The sequence below is a fragment of the Suncus etruscus genome, chromosome 2 (genome assembly GCF_024139225.1).
Source record: "Suncus etruscus isolate mSunEtr1 chromosome 2, mSunEtr1.pri.cur, whole genome shotgun sequence".
NCBI classification, from domain to species: Eukaryota; Metazoa; Chordata; class Mammalia; order Eulipotyphla; family Soricidae; genus Suncus; species Suncus etruscus.
This window is the reverse complement of record NC_064849.1, coordinates 30,531,784-30,543,793: the sequence shown is the minus strand read 5'-3', so window position 1 is coordinate 30,543,793 and position 12,010 is coordinate 30,531,784.

The window sequence follows — 12,010 nt, the reverse complement described above, 5'->3', positions numbered from 1 at the left end:
CCATATAAATGCAACTTATGACAGGAATTAATTTTGCACCAAAGGTAACCCCAGAGACATACCAAATATTCTTTTTTTTTTTTTGGTTTTGGGTTTTGGTTTTTGGGTTACACCTGACAGCGCTCAGAAATTACTCCTTGGTAGGCTTGGGGGACCATATGGGATGCCAGGATTCAAACCACTGTCCTTCTGCATGCAAGGCAAATGCCTTACCTCCATGCTATCTTTCCGGCCCCACCAAATTTTCTTGAATGCTTTACTAATAACTAAAGATAAATAATTTTTCTGAAGCTTCTAGAATCACTCCGGAGCAATGTTTTCTGGTTGCTGTTTAGTAGTATAAAAAAGGAAACCCTCATAAGAGGCAGTAATGAACATTAGTACATGGTATCTTGGCTGTTTAATCAATAATAAGTACTTCCAGAGGATTGATGTCAGGTAATAGAAGAAAAATATTTCTTCTTTTAACTAAATTTGTGTTGAAGTTAAACTTTTTCACTCTGATTGTAAAACAAGTAAACAAAATTCCCCCAGAGCAATAAAATGAGTCCTATAGAAACAAAGGGAAAATACATTCTTTCTAAAAAAAATAATTTTTAGTTCCCTGTTCAACTCTATGTATTGAACAACAGACCCATTTGCCCTATCTAGATTGAGGTAAATTAAGCAGAATTCTAATTTGATAATTTACCTTTATAGAATTTCAGATCATAGTCGTCAATCCAACTTTCTCTGAAAATTTTCAAACTGTATATTGTTTATGCTATGTTCGAAAGTATGGGAATTTTCTTTCTTTTATATATTTTTTTATCTATCACTCTTCTTGAACATTTCAATCCCTAACTAATCAAGAATCCCTAACTAATCAATCAAAAATTTCCTTGATGTTAAGTTTATAACAACACATCAATTTTATAAAAACACACACAGTATAATTTCCCCTGTGTCTTGCAGTGGCCATAGAGAAAACTGAACAAGGATAACAACAATAACAAAAATGATTTTAGGCTTTGCAAAGCATTATGTTGAGAGGCTTCAGGAAATTATTTATGGTTATTCTTATTGCATCAGTTAAAAACTGAGTTCTCTAGAGATTTAGTATTTTTAGATGATGGATTTGAGGGCTGGATTGATATTATCCAGGCATTTGGATTCCAACCAGTCTTTGAGGCTCATATTCTTGAGAAAGGCCTCAAAACAGAAGACACCTGGTCATGCCAAACAACCAACCTATCAGAACAAAGCCTAGCCTCTGGGATCATGAACAAAGGCACTTGGTCTAAGTGTATCTTGGGTGGGAACTTTTACAGATTTAAAGTTGATCTTCAGGGATTGTATGTCCTCGTTGGTTTGACACCATGAGAAAATAATTTGCCAACTATTTACAGATTAGCAAGTTGCTTAAATGATTCTCAATTTAATTCCTACCAAGGATAGTTTATATATTGCAAGAATGAGTCAACATAATCTTTTCTAATCCTCCACTTTTGTTTGTAACTTCTCAGTTTATAAAACTCAGAACAAACCTGATTTCACTTAATCTTCCTATGACCTTAGGTAGTAGGCTTTACTAATCTCATTTTGCAAAAGTTGAGATTCAGAAACAGAGATTAAAGCAACTTTCCTAAGCCATTTTCTCATTAGATATAATGTGTACTAAGTCTCAATTACTGTGAAATGAAGGATTTATTGATTTTAGCTTTCAGGTTGGTTGGTTTTTCAAAAAACTAATTATTAAATTGAGAGAGTGGATACTTGTTGAAACCTAAACTTTATTTATCTTGGTAAATTCAAAGATACATGCAGAGATAGAGAGATATGTAGAGAGAAAGACAGCGAGAAAAGTACCTGGTATAGGCAAGACAGGGGTAAGGGAGAGGAGAAATTGGTGGTGGAAAATGAACATTGATTCTTTAGTAATTGTATGATCAAAACTAAAACCCAACCAAAAATATGTTTGTAATCATGGTGCTTAAATAAAGATATTAAAATAATAAAAATAAAGAAAATTGCTCTTATCTTCAAAAATGTATGAGTAAAATAAAGTCAATTAGCAAAAAATTTTATTCTGTATTTCACTGTGATTTAATATAAAATAGTTTTAAAACCATGCATAGCATAAAACTATGTGCTTGTTTTTAATTCAAATATATTCACCTCTTTGGTCTCAACTGAGTTATTGATGTCTCTCTGAAAATTTCTTCAGCTTCATTTGCAGCGCTTTGTTACAGAATAAATTAGTATGATGGACTTCATTTCTATGTGATTATATAATTAATGTTTATATCTTCTTAGATGCCCCTGTATAATCACTGAACAAAGAAAATGCCTTTTCTTTGCTCATTGATATGTCTTTAGACTATAGTCATTTCTAGCACTCAATATCTATTTGTTAAACGGATGAATGAATAATTAAGTCTTACTTGAATAAGTTGACCCAGATGTAAGAAAAGCAATAATTTTATTATCCACTACTGGAAATATCTTTAAACTCTTTTCTCCCTACTAAGCACATTTTCTCATTGTGAAATAGACCATGAATTCAATTCCCTGGTACTTACACTATTCCAAAGAAGTAAATGGAGCTACATAAAATTAGTTAAGTCAAGCAGAGGAGTGTTTAAGAAGTTTCTGTTTGAGTACATAAAACTGGTTTCATCCAGAATGAATGAATGAATGAATCTATCAAATATGTCAACTTGTTTTGTTTTGCCTAGACTGTTAGGCAGAGAAAGATTCATCTCAGAGAGATCATATTCATTTTTAAGTAGACATTTCAGCTCAAGTTGAGGGCAAATGTTTCTCAGCTGGTCCAATACATATCAACTTGTAATGCTTTTTATATGGCCTGTATAAACTTTTCTAAGGAGAATTATAAATCATATGTGAATGTCTTTCTTGCTCTTTGAATTTGCTTTTGAATTTGTTGCACATAGAATTTTGTCCTCACAGAATGGTAAGCTTGCAGTGGAAGCTTACTTGTGTAATTAGTAACTGTAGAGATCAATAGGGGAAACTTTCCCATGTTCTATGTTTGGCAAACTCAGAAGAAAGGAGAGTTTCTGAAGGTTCTAGACCTGGCTTTCGTTTCTGGTTTTGCTACTTTCTGAAAATTGTTGACGATTCATGTCACTAGTCTTGCTCTTAGTTTTTACATCTGTAAAATGAGGATTAAAACATGAATAATTCTAAATTTGAATTAGTCTGACTGGATTACATCAGAAGAGCCAAATACACTATAATGAACATTCCTGGCTTTTATTCAAGATCATGACTTAAAACTTTTGGGAGAAAACTCAGGATCTGGTAATCTATATTTTGAATAGTTACATGAACAATACTTGTAAAATTAATGAAATGCAAATGGAACACAGAGTGCATGCTTTGGATTTCACAGTCAATATTATAATAGCAGTCTATGGATTCACAGTAGGAATGGAGACTTCTGAACTATCTCTTGGTTTACTAAAACACAATTGCTGAGAGGGACATATTACCTAGACTTTTTTTTAGCAATGTATATTTTGGTTAAGATATACAATTAGTCTCTTCAAGGTCCATAAATGCCACTTAAAAGAGATGTAACATAATTCTGTCAACAAGAAAGACTCATGAAAGCCTTTTGAGAAGAGAATCAAATTTAGTAAAAACACCTTAAGAAGGTATCTTTAATAGTAGGGTGGTAGGTAAGCTAGAGGATAGACAGAACACAGATTATTGTTATTGTTATCATCCAAACTATAAAATTAGGCTAGTCACCTACATTTAAGAAGCCCTTAAAACCATGTCATCCCTATTTAGAATAAACTAGCACTTCGATATACCATTTGCTTTTCTGTGGCTATGATGTTTTTTATTTACTAGTGGGTTTCTTACATTTAAATTTTTTTATTTTTATTTATTTATAAATTTTTGGATTGGGCGACCAGCTTCAGCAGCATCCAAGTATTACTCCTAGCTCTACACTCAGGGGACCATATAGGATGCAGGCAAGTAAACCTGGGTAAATTGTGTACAAGGCAAACAAGTTACTCACTGTGCTATCATTGTGGCCCTGGGTTCCTTATTTTTAAAGTTAGAACTATTTGTGTTTGCTCTTCAATAGGCCTAGTGTGCATTATACTTGTACTAAACACTTGCAAATGCCTGGTATTGATAGTGTTTGGGGAAGTAGTTAGAATTGCTAGAAATTCTACTGAATTTAGAATCAAACTTTAAAAATTGTGTTTTATTCCAACTAGCCAATTCATGGTGAAAATTAGTTTTCAAACAGACCCTGTATAAATAACAGTGTTTCCTCTGACAAGCTTTAAATTAATAACAAGATAATGCTTTAGCTAAGACCTTTAGGCCAGTAGAAATCAAAGTTATATTTTCATGGCAAAATTATTAAATTTGCAAACAGTAGCAGTTTTATATTGATGTTAGAACTTTAAAGTTCAAATAGCCTATTGAAAGTTGCTTTTACTATCCCTCAAATAATAATTTATTTTAATAAATAATCTTGTGAGTTAATACTTATCTATATAGTTTCATTTCTCTTCTCAAAATCTTGTTTTTAAAATATCATGGAATATGGAAATCTCTGTACAATGGCACTATACTAATATATTTTACCAAGGTATCAGTTCAAGACATGAAGACAGTTCACTTGTATAATAGTACTTTTTTAGGCAATAGAAACCAAAATATAGTTCTTTGAAGGTATTACATAATAACACTTTCTTGAAAGGTACATTTTATTTTCTTAGATGTTGCAATGTAATCTTCTGCCTTGTTCTTTGGTTCTGAGAGCATTTATAGAGATGATGTGGAGATCACATTGCTCAACCTTTGGACAAAGATCCATGTGCTGCTTGAAAAACACAGCCAGAACAGGTAGCATTTGAAATTTTCTGATTGAACTATGCGTATATTAAAGATCACCTTCCAGGCCAATGATCCTTTGGATCGCCAACACAGAAACCTCACCATGTAGAAGTTAGCTTGTTACCTAAAGGAAACTTACAAATGGGCAACATGGGTCCCACATTTTGCTCAAATCATCAGGAACTTTCCCCTTTGTCAAAAACCTTAATACACAAGAAATAAATCAGCAGTATACCCACGTCTGAGTCACTTATCCTTTTCAGTCTACTCAAAGAGAGTCAGGTCTTGTCACTTTTATTTGGCAAGAGATATTTTACCATGAGGCAGCCTATTTGTTCCAAGAGAAGTAAATCCTTTGTAACATGGATACTAATGGGTAATGTTTTTTACTCATTTTTAATGGAGGGTTTCTATTTTAAAAATAGTCCACTGGTGCAAGAGAGTTAATCTGAACTTTGATATCAAACAAATCTCAGTTTTAATCTGGACTCACTGTTCATTAGGTTTTTTTTTTAAATGGAGAGAGAGAAATGGGAGGGGAGAGAGAGGGGGAAAGAGAGGGAGAGAGAGACAGAGAGAGACAGAGACAGAGAGACAGAGAGAGAGACAGAGAGAGACAGAGACAGAGAGACAGAGAGAGAAATAGAGCCGGTGTTTTTTTTCTTTCAAAAATTTTACCTAATTTATGCTCTCTTTCTAGTTCTTCATCCATTAATCAGAAATAGGGATTATACCTCATAGGATTGTTTGGAGGGGAAATGAAGGTTTAAGGTTTAAGGGATGCTAGACCATGAATACCTCAAATCCAATCTTCAAACTTAAAAAAACATTTTAGGTGTAGATGTATGTGTGAAGGGTGGGTTAGTAACAATATGAATACAGGGGGCCGGAGAGATAGCATTGGAGGTAAGGTTTTTGCCTTTCATGCAGAAGGATGGTGGTTCAAATCCTGGCATCCCATAAGGTCCCCTGTGCCTGCCAGGAGTGATTTCTGAGCATAGGGCCAGGAGTAACCCCTGAGTACTGCCAGGTGTGACCCAGCCCCCCCCAAAAAGAACCAAAAACAAAAACCAAAATGAATACAGGTTGTATCAAGAATATGCCCATGTATTTCTGGTCACCAGATTGTCCTCTCCCTCTCTCTCCTTTCATTTCCTGTGTCTGTTCCTCTTGCACCATATACATCTCCATGTATATCTATATTTTCTCCACCACTGATTTCTTGTCTTTAAATTAACTATAATATATCATATATCTCAGGTAGAGATTATGATAACTAGTTGAAATTATGTATGTAAACACCTAGAATATATTTTATAATGACAACTATTGGAGAAAATAAATGTACTTCTTTCCCTCTTTATTTGTCATGATTTTCAGTAGAAAAAAAGAGAATATACATTTATATTTCATTTTTTTATTAAGTTTATAAGTATACTTTTAAATATTACCTTTTATAAATTTTTTTTTAACACCACCCATCACCAGTGCAACATTCCCATCACCAATGTCCCAAGTCTCCCTCCTCCCCACCCGACCCCCGCCTGTACTCTAAACAGGTTCTCAATTTCCCTCATACATTCTCATTATTAGGACAGTTCAAAATGTAGTTATTTATCCAACTAAACTCATCACTCTTTGTGATGAGCTTCCTGAGGTGAGCTGGAACTTCCAGCTCTTTTCTCTTTTGTGTCTGAAAGTTATTATTGCAAGAATGTCTTTCATTTTTCTTAAAACCCATAAATGTGTGAGACCATTCTGCGTTTTTCTCTCTCTCTCTGACTTATTTCACTCAGCATAATAGATTCCGTGTACATCCATGTATAGGAAAATTTCATGACTTCATCTCTCCTGACAGCTGCATAATATTCCATTGTGTATATGTACCACAGTTTCTTTAGCCATTCGTCTGTTGAAGGGCATCTTGGTTGTTTCCAGAGTCTTGCTATGGTAAATAGTGCTGCAATGAATATAGGTGTAAGGAAGGGGTTTTTGTATTGTATTTTTGTGTTCCTAGGGTATATTCCTAGGAGTGGTATAGCTGGATCGTATGGGAGCTCGATTTCCAGTTTTTGGAGAAATCTCCATATCGCTTTCCATAAAGGTTGAACTAGACGGCATTCCCACCAGCAGTGGATAAGAGTTCCTTTCTCCCCACATCCCCGCCAACACTGTTTATTTTCATTCTTTGTGATGTGTGCCATTCTCTGTGGTGTGAGGTGGTATCTCATAGTTGTTTTGATTTGCATCTCCCTGATGATTAGTGATGTGGAGCACTTTTTCATGTGTCTTTTGGCCATCTGTATTTCTTCTTTGTCAAAGTGTCTGTTCATTTCTTCTCCCCATTTTTTGATGGGATTAGATGTTTTTTTCTTGTAAATTTCTGTCAGTGCCTTGTATATTTTGGAGATTAGCCCCTTATCTGATGGATATTGGGTGAATAGTTTCTCCCACTCAGTGGGTGGCTCTTGTATCTTGGGCACTATTTCCTTTGAGGTGCAGAAGCTTCTCAGCTTAATATATTCCCATCTGTTAATTTCTGCTTTCACTTGCTTGGAGAGTGCAGTTTCTTCCTTGAAGATGCCTTTAGCCTCAATGTCCTGGAGTGTTTTACCTACGTATTGTTCTATATATCTTATGGTTTTGGGGCTGATATCGAGGTCTTTAATCCATTTGGATTTTACCTTCGTACATGATGTTAGCTGGGGGTCTAAGTTCAATTTTTTGCAAGTGGCTACCCAGTTTTGCCAACACCACTTGTTGAAGAGGCTTTCTTTATTCCATTTAGGATTTTTTGCTCCTTTATCAAAAATTAGATGATTGTATGTCTGGGGAACATTCTCTGAGTATTCAAGCTTATTCCACTGATCTGAGGGCCTGTCTTTATTCCAATACCATGCTGTTTTGATAACTATTGCTTTGTAGTAAAGTTTAAAGTTGGGGAAAGTAATTTCTCCCATATTCTTTTTCCCAATGATTGCTTTAGCTATTCGAGGGTGTTTATTGTTCCAAATAAATTTCAAAAGTACCTGGTCCACTTCTTTGAAGAATGTCATGGGTATCTTTAGGGGGATCGCATTAAATCTGTAGAGTGCTTTGGGGAGTATTGCCATTTTAATGATGTTAATTCTGCCAATCCATGAGCAGGGTATATGCTTCCATTTCCGCGTGTCCTCTCTTATTTCTTGGAGCAGAATTTTATAGTTTTCCTTGTATAGGTCCTTCACATTTTTAGTCAAGTTGATTCCAAGATATTTGAGTTTGTGTGACACTATAGTGAATGGAGTTGTTTTCTTAATGTCCATTTCTTCCTTATTAGTATTGGTGTATAGAAAGGCCATTGATTTTTATGTGTTAATTTTGTAGCCTGCCACCTTGCTATATGAGTCTATTGTTTCTAGAAGCTTTTTGATAGAGTCTTTGGGGTTTTCTAAGTAGAGTATCATGTCATCTGCAAACAGTGAGAGCTTGACTTCTTCCATTCCTATCTGGATTCCCTTGATATCCTTTTCTTGCCTAATCGCTATAGCAAGTACTTCCAGTGCTATGTTGAATAGGAGTGGTGAGAGAGGACAGCCTTGTCTTGTGCCAGAATTTAGAGGAAAGGCTTTCAGTTTTTCTCCATTGAGGACAATATTTGCCTCTGGTTTGTAGTAAATGGCCTTAACTATATTGAGAAAGGTTCCTTCCATTCCCATCTTGCTGAGAGTTTTGATCAAGAATGGGTGTTGGACCTTGTCAAATGCTTTCTCTGCGTCGATTGATATGATCATGTGATTTTTATTTTTCTTGCTATTGATGTTGTGTATTATGTTGATAGATTTACGGATGTTAAACCAGCCTTGCATTCCTGGAATGAAACCTACTTGATCGTAGTGGATGATCTTCTTAATGAGGCATTGAATCCTATTTGCCAGGATTTTGTTGAAGATCTTTGCATCTGCATTCATCAGCGATATTGGTCTGTAATTTTCTTTTTTCGTAGCATCTCTGTCTGGTTTAGGTATCAAGGTAATGTTGGCTTCATAAAAGCTATTTGGAAGTTTTCCTGTTTTTTCAATTTCATGAAAGAGTCTTGCCAGGATTGGTAGTAGTTCCTCTTGAAAGGTTTGAAAGAATTCATTAGTAAATCCATCTGGGCCTGGGCTTTTGTTTTTGGGCAGACATTTGATTACTTTCTTAATTTCCTCAATAGTAATGGGTGTGTTTAGATATGCTACATTCTCTTCATTCAATCGTGGAAGATTATAAGATTCCAAAAATTTATCCATTTCTTCCAGGTTTTCATTTTTAGTGGCATAGAGTTTCTCAAAGTAGTTTCTGATTATCCTTTGAATCTCTACCATATCAGTAGTGATCTCTCCTTTTTCATTCCTAATACGAGTTATCAAATTTCTCTCTCTTTCTTTCTTTGTTAGTTTTGCCAGTGGTCTATCAATCTTGTTTATTTTTTCAAAGAACCAACTTCTGCTTTCGTTGATCTTTTGGATGGTTTTTCTGGTTTCCACTTGATTGATTTCTGCTCTCAGCTTTGTTATTTCCTTCTGCCTCCCTATTTTTGGATCCTTTTGTTGAGCACTTTCTAATTCTATGAGCTGCGTCATTAAGCTATTCAGGTATGTCCCTTCTTCTTTCCTGATGTGTGCTTGTAAAGCTATAAATTTTCCTCTCAGTACTGCTTTTGCTGTGTCCCATAGGTTCTGATAATTTGTGTCTCCATTGTCATTTGTTTTCAGGAAGGTTTTGATTTCCTCTTTGATTTCATCTTGGACCCACTAATTATTCAGTATGAGGCTATTTAACTTCCAGGTGTTAAATTTTTTCTTCTGTGTCCCTTTGTAGTTTATATATAATTTCAGGGCTTTGTGGTCAGCAAAGGCAGCCTGGAAAATTTCTATCCTCTTGATATTATGGAGATATGTTTTGTGTGCTAACATGTAGTCTATCCTAGAGAATGTCCCATGTACATTAGAGAAAAATGTGTATCCAGGCTTCTGGGGGTGGAGTGTCCTGTATATATCTACTAGGCCTCTTACTTCCATTTCTCTCCTCAGGTCTAGTATATTCTTGTTGGGTTTCAGTCTGGTTGACCTGTCTAGTGTTGACAATGCCGTGTTGAGGTCTCCCACAATTATTGTGTTGTTATTGATATTATTTTTCAGATTTGTCAACAGTTGTATTAAATATTTTGCTGGCCCCTCATTCAGTGCATATATGTTTAGGAGGGTGATTTCTTCCTGCTGTACATATCCCTTGATTAATACAAAATGTCCATCTTTGTCCCTTACAACTTTCCTAAGTATAAAGTTTGCATCATCTGATATTAATATGGCCACTCCTGCTTTTTTTTGGGTGTTGTTTGCTTGGATGATTTTCCTCCAGCCTTTTATTTTGAGTCTATGTTTGTTCTGACTATTCAGGTGCGTTTCTTGTAGGCAGCAGAAGGTTGGATTGAGTTTTTTGATCCATTTAGCCACTCTGTGTCTCTTAACTGGTGCATTTAGTCCATTGACATTGAGAGAAAGAATTGTCCTGGGAGTTAGTGCCATCTTTATATTAAAGTTTGGTGTGTCTGTTGGTAGGCCTTGTCTTAAAGTATGCCGTTCAGTTTTTCTTTTAAGAATGGTTTTGAGTCTGTGAAGTTTTTGAGCTGTTGTTTGTCTGTGAAACTGTGTATTGTTCCTTCAAACCTGAGAGTGAGTTTTGCTGGGTGCAGTATTCTAGGCGAAGCATTTATTTCATTGAGTTTTGTCACTATGTCCCACCACTGCCTTCTGACCTTGAGTGTTTCTGGTGACAGGTCTGCAGTAAATCTCAAGGATGTTCCCTTAAATATAATTTCTCTTTTCCATCTTGCTGCTTTCAGAATTCTGTCTCTATCTATGGGATTCATCATTGTGACTAGGATGTGTCTTGGGGTGTTTTTTCTGGGGTCTCTTTTAGTTGGCACTCTTCGGGCATGCAGGATTTGATCACATGTATTCATTATCTCTGGTAGTTTCTCTTTAATGATGTTCTTGACTGTTGATTCTTCCCGAAGATTTTCTTCCTGAGTCTCTGGGATTCCAATGATTCTTAAGTTGTTTCTGTTGAGCTTATCATAGACTTCTATTTTCATCTGTTCCCATTCTTTGAGTAATTTTTCCATTGTTTGATCATTTGCTTTGAGGCTTTTTTCCAATTTCTTCTGCTGTATGTAATTGTTATGTATCTCATCTTCCAGTGTACTGATTCTATCCTCAGCTGCTGTTAACCTGTGGGAAATCTCAAACATGTTTTTCTTCAATTCATCTACTGAGTTTCTCAGACCTGTTCTTTGATCTGAAATTTCCGTTTGGAGTTTTCTCATTTCTATCTTCATATTCTCCTGATTCTTTTTAGTTTTCTCTTCTATACTTTGTTTGAGTTCTTTGAACATGTTCCATATTGCAACTCTAAACTCCTTATCTGAGAGACTGACTATGTGGTTGATCATGTTCAAGTCATCAGAGTTGCCATCTTCATTCTCTATGTCTGGCACTGGCCCATGTTGTTTCCCCATTGTCACACTAGTACTGCGTGTTTTTCTACGTGTTGTGATTGTATTCATTGGCTAAATGCTGTGCACCGTCGCGAAGGGGAGCGGAGCAACCGTGCTCCTCTGGCTTCTCCCTTTCTGGGCGTGTGGACTCACCTCCACGGAAGGCTCACAGGAAGGCAGGCTGGCAGATGGGCCGCACCCAGGATGAAATCAGGCCAAAAATGCAGGACAGCAGAGTAGAGAGGCAGAAGGGTGCTGGCATCTAAGATCCAGCGAAGTTCAGTGGCTCCTCCCTTTCTGGGCTTGTCGACTCACCTCCACGGAAGGCTCAAGGGAAGGCAGACTCCCCGGAAAGTTCACAGGAAGGCAGGCTGGCTGATGAGCCGCACCAAGGGTGAAATCAGGCCGAAAATGCAGGACAGCAGAGTAGAGAGGCAGAAGGGTGCTGGCATCTGAGATCCAGCAGAGTTCGGTAGCTCCTCCCTTTCTGGGCGTGTCGGCTCACCTCCACGAAAGGCTCACGGGAAGGCAGACTCCCCAGAAAGCTCACAGGAAAGCAGGCTGGCTGATGAGCCGCACCAAGGGTGAAATCAGGCCGAAAATGCAGGACAGCAGAGTAGA